This window comes from Papaver somniferum, unplaced genomic scaffold (assembly GCF_003573695.1).
Source record: "Papaver somniferum cultivar HN1 unplaced genomic scaffold, ASM357369v1 unplaced-scaffold_114, whole genome shotgun sequence".
Classification (NCBI taxonomy): domain Eukaryota; kingdom Viridiplantae; phylum Streptophyta; class Magnoliopsida; order Ranunculales; family Papaveraceae; genus Papaver; species Papaver somniferum.
In genome coordinates, this window is record NW_020620381.1 from 4,253,134 (window position 1) to 4,261,273 (window position 8,140).

Below are 8,140 nucleotides of genomic sequence, written 5' to 3' on the forward strand. Positions count from 1 at the left end.
GGAGTGAGAGATGGCGTGGGGTTTTTAAGTTATTGAACTCCGGGGTACAAAGGGAATTTCTAAATAACATCAGATTTATTGCAAGATAACAGATACCGAATTTTAATAGGTCTTTCCAGGAAATTAGCACATATATATATAGAGTTATATCGATTATACATTGGGGTTTTCTGGTTTTAGATTTTTAATGAAATAGATAACTAGGATTGGTTTAAGGTCAAGAATAATGGGTTCAGAAGATGAGTACTTGAGTTCTAACAGTGACGTAGATGAAACACCTGATGATGATGTAAAACAGACTCTTGATGATGATGAGTATGGAGGTTTTGATGATTCAAAATCAGATAGATCCGATGATGATCGCCGGGAAAAAACATATACCCTATTAACGAAGGAAGATATACGTAAGCTACTAGAAGAAGATATTACAAAGACATGTGCCACTCTTTCCATTCCAAGAGCAATAGCAACCATCTTGCTACCACGCTACAACTGGGATGTTGATAAAGCGCAGGACGCATGGTTCGCCGACGAAGAATAAGTTCGCAAGGATGTTGGGTTGTTTGAAGTAATACCGATTCAATACACGGAGAATATAATCAAGTGTAGGATATGCTTTGATGAGTTCCCTCGCAATGGTTTGTGTGCTACTACTTGTGGTCATCTCTTTTGTAAATTGTGTTGGACACAATATGTTAGCATAAAAATTAGTGACTGACCTGGGTGTTTAAGGTTGCGATGTCCTGAACGGTCTTGTGGGTTCTCTGTTGGCCAAGATATGGTTAATGAATTGGTGAAGTATTCTCATTAATTTTTAAGATCTTACATCGAAGATAGGAAAAACACCAAATGATGCCCTGGTCTAGACTGTGAGAATGCTGTTGAATTCGTTGCGGGTAGTTCAAGCCAGGGACGGAGCCAGAATTTTTTTATAAGGGAGGCGAACTAAACTATTTTTTTTATCCCTTACAACAAAATTAAACTATAACTATTTAATTTTATATGTTACATGATATCCTTTTATGTAAGGAAATCCTCAAAAATTGAAGTTATGCTAAAGTTTCTAGCGATTTTAATACCCGTCCTACTCTTGTCGTGATGGAAGCAAAGCACAAATTCAATCACTCAGATGTACAAGAGAATACATAGTTAATTCTCCGGTCTAACCAGCTATCCACACAAACTGGATATATTCTGCATTTTTTAGTCATTCGTGGTTTTCCTCTTGAAAGAATTAAAATGTGTAGCACTTAAACTATTTTGTCACTTTAACTACAGATCAAGGTCGAAAATATTTGGAAAATATATATTGATTTTTCTAATTGTTTGGACAAAACTAACCTAAAAGATTACTAAAAAAATTATTTGATAAAAATTAAGAACTTTTCTGTTCCTAAATATATTTAAGACAATCAACTAATCAATCGAAAAATCACTCATTTATAAGAGTAATAAACAAATCCGAAGTTTCAAAATGAAAAAAAAAAATCTAGTTCATAATGCCGAATATTACCTGCCAATTCAATTAGTTAACAACTAAAGCGATAGACAGAAGTAAGATGAATACCTTCAGTTACGCATTCACTTTCTTGATCTGGACGTATACCATGAAAATGAAAAACCACAATAATTGTAATTGTTAAGGTTTAATGAACTAAAATGAACAACGGATTTAATAAACCATAACTCTAAAACGTGTTTAGATTATTAACTAACTCCCAAGACGTGTTATTAGGAGAAAGGATTAGTAGGACTCAAATACGTCCACTCCCCACGTCGCTACATTTTAACAAATTAGTAGAAATATCTCCAAGATTTTTCTTAACAAAAAAAAATATCTTCCAGTTGTCCTTTCATACATTTAGAATTTATTTGGGGGGGCGGATATAGGATTTTTCCCCTAAAATCAGGGAAACTGACTACCACTAATTAAGGTTTTGAAAATTTCAGGGGAGGCGGCAGCCACCCCTGCAATACACGTAGTTCCGTCCCTGGTTCAAGCTACGATGTTATTTGCAGTTGCTTACATAACTTGTCTTGATGATGCACATCGTCCAGTGGACTGCGATACTGTGCACAACTGGGCCGTGAAGAATACTGCTGAATCTGAAAACGTAACTTGGATATGACATGCCATTGCAAATTTGAGTTCTGCTAGCTCTGTCTTGGTGATTGGAAAAAGCATGGCCAGACTACAGGGGTTTTTTATGCGTGCAATGTCTATAAGAAAGCAAAAGCAGAGGGAGCATATAGTGAGGAAGAATTGATTAAGAAAAAGGCTAAAGATTACTTGGATAGATATATGTTTTACTACGAAAGATTTGCAGAAAACCAGAAGTCAAGGCTAAAGGCAGTAGAAAGCTTGAAGAAAATACAATCTGAGGATATAGCGAAGCTTAGTGACAGATATGGCTTGCCTGAGACACAGCTTGGGTATATTACAGATGCTTGGCTACAGATCATCGAACGCAGGCATGTTCTAAAGTGAACTTATGCGTATGGGTATTACTTCCTCCAAGTGAACATGTAAAGAAACAGTTCCTTGACTACTCGCAAGGTAAAGCTGAGTCTGGGTTGGAAAGGCTCCATCAATGTGCAGAACAGGAATTACAAACATATCTCAAAGAAGATAAATCAGATGATCCACCCAAAGTCTAATCATCCCAAGACTTCGAGGCTTTACATGAAAAGCTACTTCGCCTGACCAAGGCCACACAGACTTGCTTTGAAAACCTGGTTCGTGCTCTAGAGAATGGTCTTTCAGATTTTCAGTTACGATAGGCTGAATTTTTCAGAGGAACGAATCAAAGGAACAGGAATGGAAAGAGATGCAAGGTGATTTCTACTTTATATTTTTAGGAGTTGTTTAGGGAACACAATTAAGCGAAATTTCAAACAATTGTATTGTGGGATAACTTTCTCAAAACAGTAATTTAACAATTTTGCATACACCTTTGTAACTCAATGTAGTTTTCTCCCATTTATGTATTTGTGTCTATCACAATCTCTGGCAGCATTATTTTTTTTTTTTGTATAGCGCAGTCTATGTTGTAAAAGGCGCTAGGCAAGGCGAGCCGTCAAATCTAGCGCCTTTGGCGCCTAAGGCGTCCCAGACGAGCGCCCGAAATTTAGAGGATGACAGAAAGAAGTATAACTTGGCGCCTGGGCGCCTTTTTTTGCCAGGCACCAGCCCAGCGCTTAGTGCACCTTTGGCGCTTAAGCCCCAAAGGCGCTCGCCTTTTACACCATAGTGCGCAGTAGTGCTTGCTATTTGTGGGCTTTTGGGAGTTTCGGAACAACTAGCTTTTGTGCCCGTGCTATGCACCGGGAGGCTCCGCAATCCACTATCATATTTTGATTTGAAATCGCGGGGCTTCGCCAAGTCGTTTTGGATTTTTGATTTGGAAATAAAAAAATAGAAAATTTCAAATGCTACTTAAAAATAAAAAGAAAGGTGCATTGCAGTAAGGTTCATTTATAATACTAACAAAGGTGCATTTTCATGTCCACTGCCAGGTTCAATCTCCCATTGTTAGTGGTTGCATTGCAGGTTTACCACAATCTGCTGCCTGCATTGCATTTTCATCAGATGGTTGCGTTGCATGTTCACCATCATGCACAGTACTGTCAGATAATCCCTTTTCTGCCAATTCTGCCAATCTGATCATGTCATAAATTTAATGTTACACACCGGTCATACTTAGCTTCTCACAATAGTTTCAATTTTCCACCAAATAAAAGGATAACGAAAAGTGGTAGTGGTCCATATTATTTTGTGGTTTCTTTTTCTTTTAACAAACCTGGCATGCAAGCCGGTGTGTAGATGAGAATTTTTGATTTGGTGTGAGCCTCGCCCGTCACGGTGCATTAAACCTTGATTAAGGACTCCATGATGTCATCTCTTAAAGAATTTTAAAATTATTTCCGGCTAAACTTCCAGAAGAAGAACATCAATCGCATCATGTCTGACTAAACTTCTTCTCCTAATCCTTTTACATTAATGACTAATGTTAATGAGATTCCAAATAGTAAAACAACTAACTTATTATAACTAAGTCAATTTAATACCACAAAATGGGCTGTGTGTCACATGATAATACTATGATAATGTAGACATTTTCTTAAGAATCTAAAGAATGACGAAACCACTGTTCTGCATGCCTACCAAAACCAAAACAAAAACCAAAGCTCTTTTCCAGTAGCAAGTACCAGGTCGAGCAGGGATATTGTCTCGTAAAGACCGTATCCCCAAAGGTGCGACGAAATTTTTACACCGGCTGTCTGCTGGCCGAGACGCAATTTATCCGAAGGTAAGAGTAATCCTTAACACCTTCCGTGTCTTGTTCGTTTTCGGCACAGGGGTAGTGTCCCATCGCTTCCATGGGATTACGCATTCGCGACCATGTAGGTGATGAGGTCACGTGCCCCATGTCCCGGCTGCAGGGATACGGGGTGATTATTTCCCTTCACGATCCTGCGAGCTGCAGAGCTACTGAGGGATGTCCCCTTTCACAATTCTTCAATGACGGTTTACTTGTTCGCGGTTTGCACAGTCCTACTAAGAGAGAAATCTTGAAGCGAATAATCAAAGGTAAAGAAGGGTCTAGTCACGCACCTCATGTACATACCTTTTTCACGCGGATCGTTGTCCTCTCCGCTGTTCTGTCGAGCGCCAACTCTCTCTCCAAGCCTCGGCCTTTCAGGTACCGCTTAATCAGTTCATCCCAGGTTAATTTCGGCCGTCCTCGTTTCTTCATTCTCCCGTCGGCTCGTCCGATGCGTCCTACTCGTACCGGGGCCTAAGGTGGTCTCCGTTGGAGATGCCCGAACCAACGCAGTCGGTGTTGCGTAAGTATCATCTTCATCGATGCTACCCCAAGCTTCCCATGAATAATATCATTTCGAATCTTATCGTGTCTTGTCAGCCGACAATCCTATCTTAACATCCTCATTTCCATCACATGTAGCCTTAAGATGTGTGGGTTTTTTGTCGCCCAACAGTCCGCCCCGTACAGAAGTGAGAGACGAATTTCCGTATTGTAGAACTTTCCCTCCAGTTTAGTCGGTACCTTGCGGTCACAGAGGACTCCCTTTGCAAGTCTCCATTTGGCCTATCCTGAGTTAATTCTGTGTCGGATGTCCTCGTCAATGTCTCAGTTGCTCTGGATCATAGATCCCAGATAGCGGAAGGACTATTTCTTTGGCAGGATTTGTCCATTTAGCATCAGTTCTACCTCATCCGTTCATGTTTCGTCGAACTCGCACTTCAGGTACTCAGTCTTGGTTTTGCTGAGTCGGAAGCCCTTCGATTCCAGTATCTTTCGCCACCACTCCAGCTTGTGTTCTACATCTTGTTTTGATTCCCCAATGAGGGAGACATCATTCGCAAAGAGAATACACCAAGGTATTTCCCCCTGTATGTCCTTCGTGACTTGGTCCAGAACCAACACAAATAAGTACGGTCTCAAGGACGAACTTTGGTGTTGTCCAATCTTGATAGCAAAGTCGTCCGAGACACCGTCGCACGTCCGGACCCCTGTGACAGCTCCCTCGTACATATCCTTAATGAGGGATATATATTTAGGTGGTACCCTTTTCTGTTCGAGTGCCCACCACATTACTTATCGAGGGACTCTGTCATAGGCCTTTTCGAGGTCAATGAATACCATATGTAGATTTTGCATTCGCTCCCGATAGCGCTCCATTAGTTGTCTAACCAGAAAGATCGCTTCTGTAGTTGATCTCCCCGGCATAAACTCAAACTGATTCTTGGTAACGCTAGTTTTATCTCATAGCTGCCAATCGATGATACTTTCCCACAGTTTCATCCTGTGGCTCATAAGTTTGATGCCCCTGTAGTTGGAACAGTTTTGTATGTCCCCCTTGTTCTTAAAGATCGGAACAATGACGCTTCTTCGCCACTCATGAGGCATCATGTTCGGCCGACAAATACTATTGAAGAGTTTGGTAAACCAAGTAATTCCTTCCTCTCCCATGCATTTTCAGACCTCCAACGGGATGTTATCAGGTCCCAGTGCCTTCCCACGCTTAGTACCTTTGATGACCTGTATTACCTCACTCTCGAAGATGGTTGGGACGTCCTTCTCCTGTAGGTCCCCCGTAACACTGGAACCCACCAGGTTTACTGTCGGGTTACAGCCTTCCACATTGAAAAGGTCATCGAAATAATCCTTCCAACGGGTTTTAATCTCTACGTCCTCTCCTAAAACCCGCCCATCTGCACCTTTAATGCACTTGACGTGGGTAATGTCTTGTCTTTTCCTTTCCCGCGATCGAGCAATCTTGTATATTTCCTTCTCCCCTTCTACTGTGTCAAGTTTTTGGTAGAAGTCTTCATATGCCCTACCTTTCGCTTGTGAGACCATACGTTTAGCGTGGTATTTCACAACCTTATACTTCCTTCGGTTTTCTTCGGTTTCAAGGGCCAGTAATTCCCTGTAGCGCTATTTCTTTTCTTTAATGGCCTGCTGCACCTCCAGGGACCATCACCAAGTATCTTTCAGATCGCCTTTACCATTTCCTTTAAATTCACCCAGCATTTCTACCGCTAATAACCGGATCCGATTTGCCGTTTCTTGCCACATGTGATCCGCATCTCCATCTTCACGGAGCACACCTTCCGAGAGTGCCTTATCCTTGAAAGCCCGTGCCGTGTCTTCCTTGAGGTTCCAACACCTAGTTCTTGGTGTGAAGGTGATTCTTTTTCATGTGTCGTCTCCCGTCTGGATACTAAAGTCCGCCACAACCAGTCTATGCTGGATGACCACTGCTTCATGCAGTATGACCCTGCAGGTTGTGCATTCTTGTCTATCCTCTCTTCTCGCGAGGATGTAGTCAATTTGAGTCATACGTTGGGCACACTTATATGTAACCAAGTGTTTTTCTTCTCTTTTAAAAAAGGTATACGCAATCATGAGGTCATATGCAGCTGCGAAATTCAGGATATCGTCATCCACTTGGTTTTTGCTTCCGTGGACAAATCCTCCATGTACTCTATTATACCCTACTCCGCTTGATCCAAAATGACCATTTAGGTCACCTCCAATGAATAGCTTTTCAGTCGGTGGTACGCTACTCATCATACCATCCAGTGCTTCCCAAAAATCGGACTTGGCGGCCTCGATAGACCGTTCTTGAGGCGCATAAACACTAATAACATTCAGGAACACCTTTCCTAGCAAGAGTCTTAGAAGGATAAGTTTGTCTCTGTTTCTGCGAACTTCTACGACTTTATTCACTAGGTTTTTGTTTATAATGATGCAAACACCATTTTTCTTATTTGTGTCTGAGCCTGAGAGCCAGAGCTTTGAGCCCGTCCCTTCTATCTTCTCGGCGCTGGCACCTACAAATTTTGTCTCCTGAATGCATAGTATGTCAACTTTTCTTGCGCGTATTGCCTCTGTCAGTTCCTTACGTCTCCCGTTTAGCGAACCAATATTCCAAGGTACCCAATCGAATCTTCGTATTCGTCTTCTCGACTAACTTCCTTGCCCCTCGCCCCCGTCGCGGTGAAAGCGAGGACCCTGTACTATTCCTATTACACATCCTGTCCGGGAGCCGACAGTCTGTAGCCCTTGCAGAATTTATCCACCCGCCCGGGATCAGGCTAGGCGCGTCGTTACTGCATGAACGCGCCCACGTTTTATCTGTGGTTATAAATTCATAATGGTTTTTGATGGGTTTCACATTGGTCTGATCATTACCAATAACCTGCTCCTTTATTCCTGGCTGGGGTATAGGCTGTGCGGGGAGAACACACAGGCGGAGCAACTTGGCGCTTGCAGCATCAAGTATCGGAGTATGCTTTCCAAGCCATGGTAGTGGGAAGTCTCCCCTCTTATCACTTCGCTGGATTCGCCAAGACCCAGGCTAGGGAAGGTGTTAGTCAGTTCCCTAGCGGGTTCAAGTTATGTCTTTTAGTCCTATTCAGGTGTGGGGAGCACACACAATAACAGGGTGACAGTGAGTTGGTATCGGAGTTCTCTTACCTTGCGTATCAATGATCATCTCCCATCTTACCATATCATCCGATACGCCGAGCCCAAACATAAGGGAGGTGTTAGTAAATCCCTTGGTGAGTTCATATACTTTTAAGGGGGGGCGACCTGATCTCATGCTT

The 8,140-nt window shown here is 42.1% G+C and overlaps 1 pseudogene; it reads left to right on the forward strand.

The window, feature by feature from the left end:
* The first annotated feature begins 226 nt into the window (after window positions 1-226).
* Window positions 227-2,658, forward strand: LOC113328871 (annotated as a pseudogene).
* The last annotated feature ends 5,482 nt before the right edge of the window (window positions 2,659-8,140 follow it).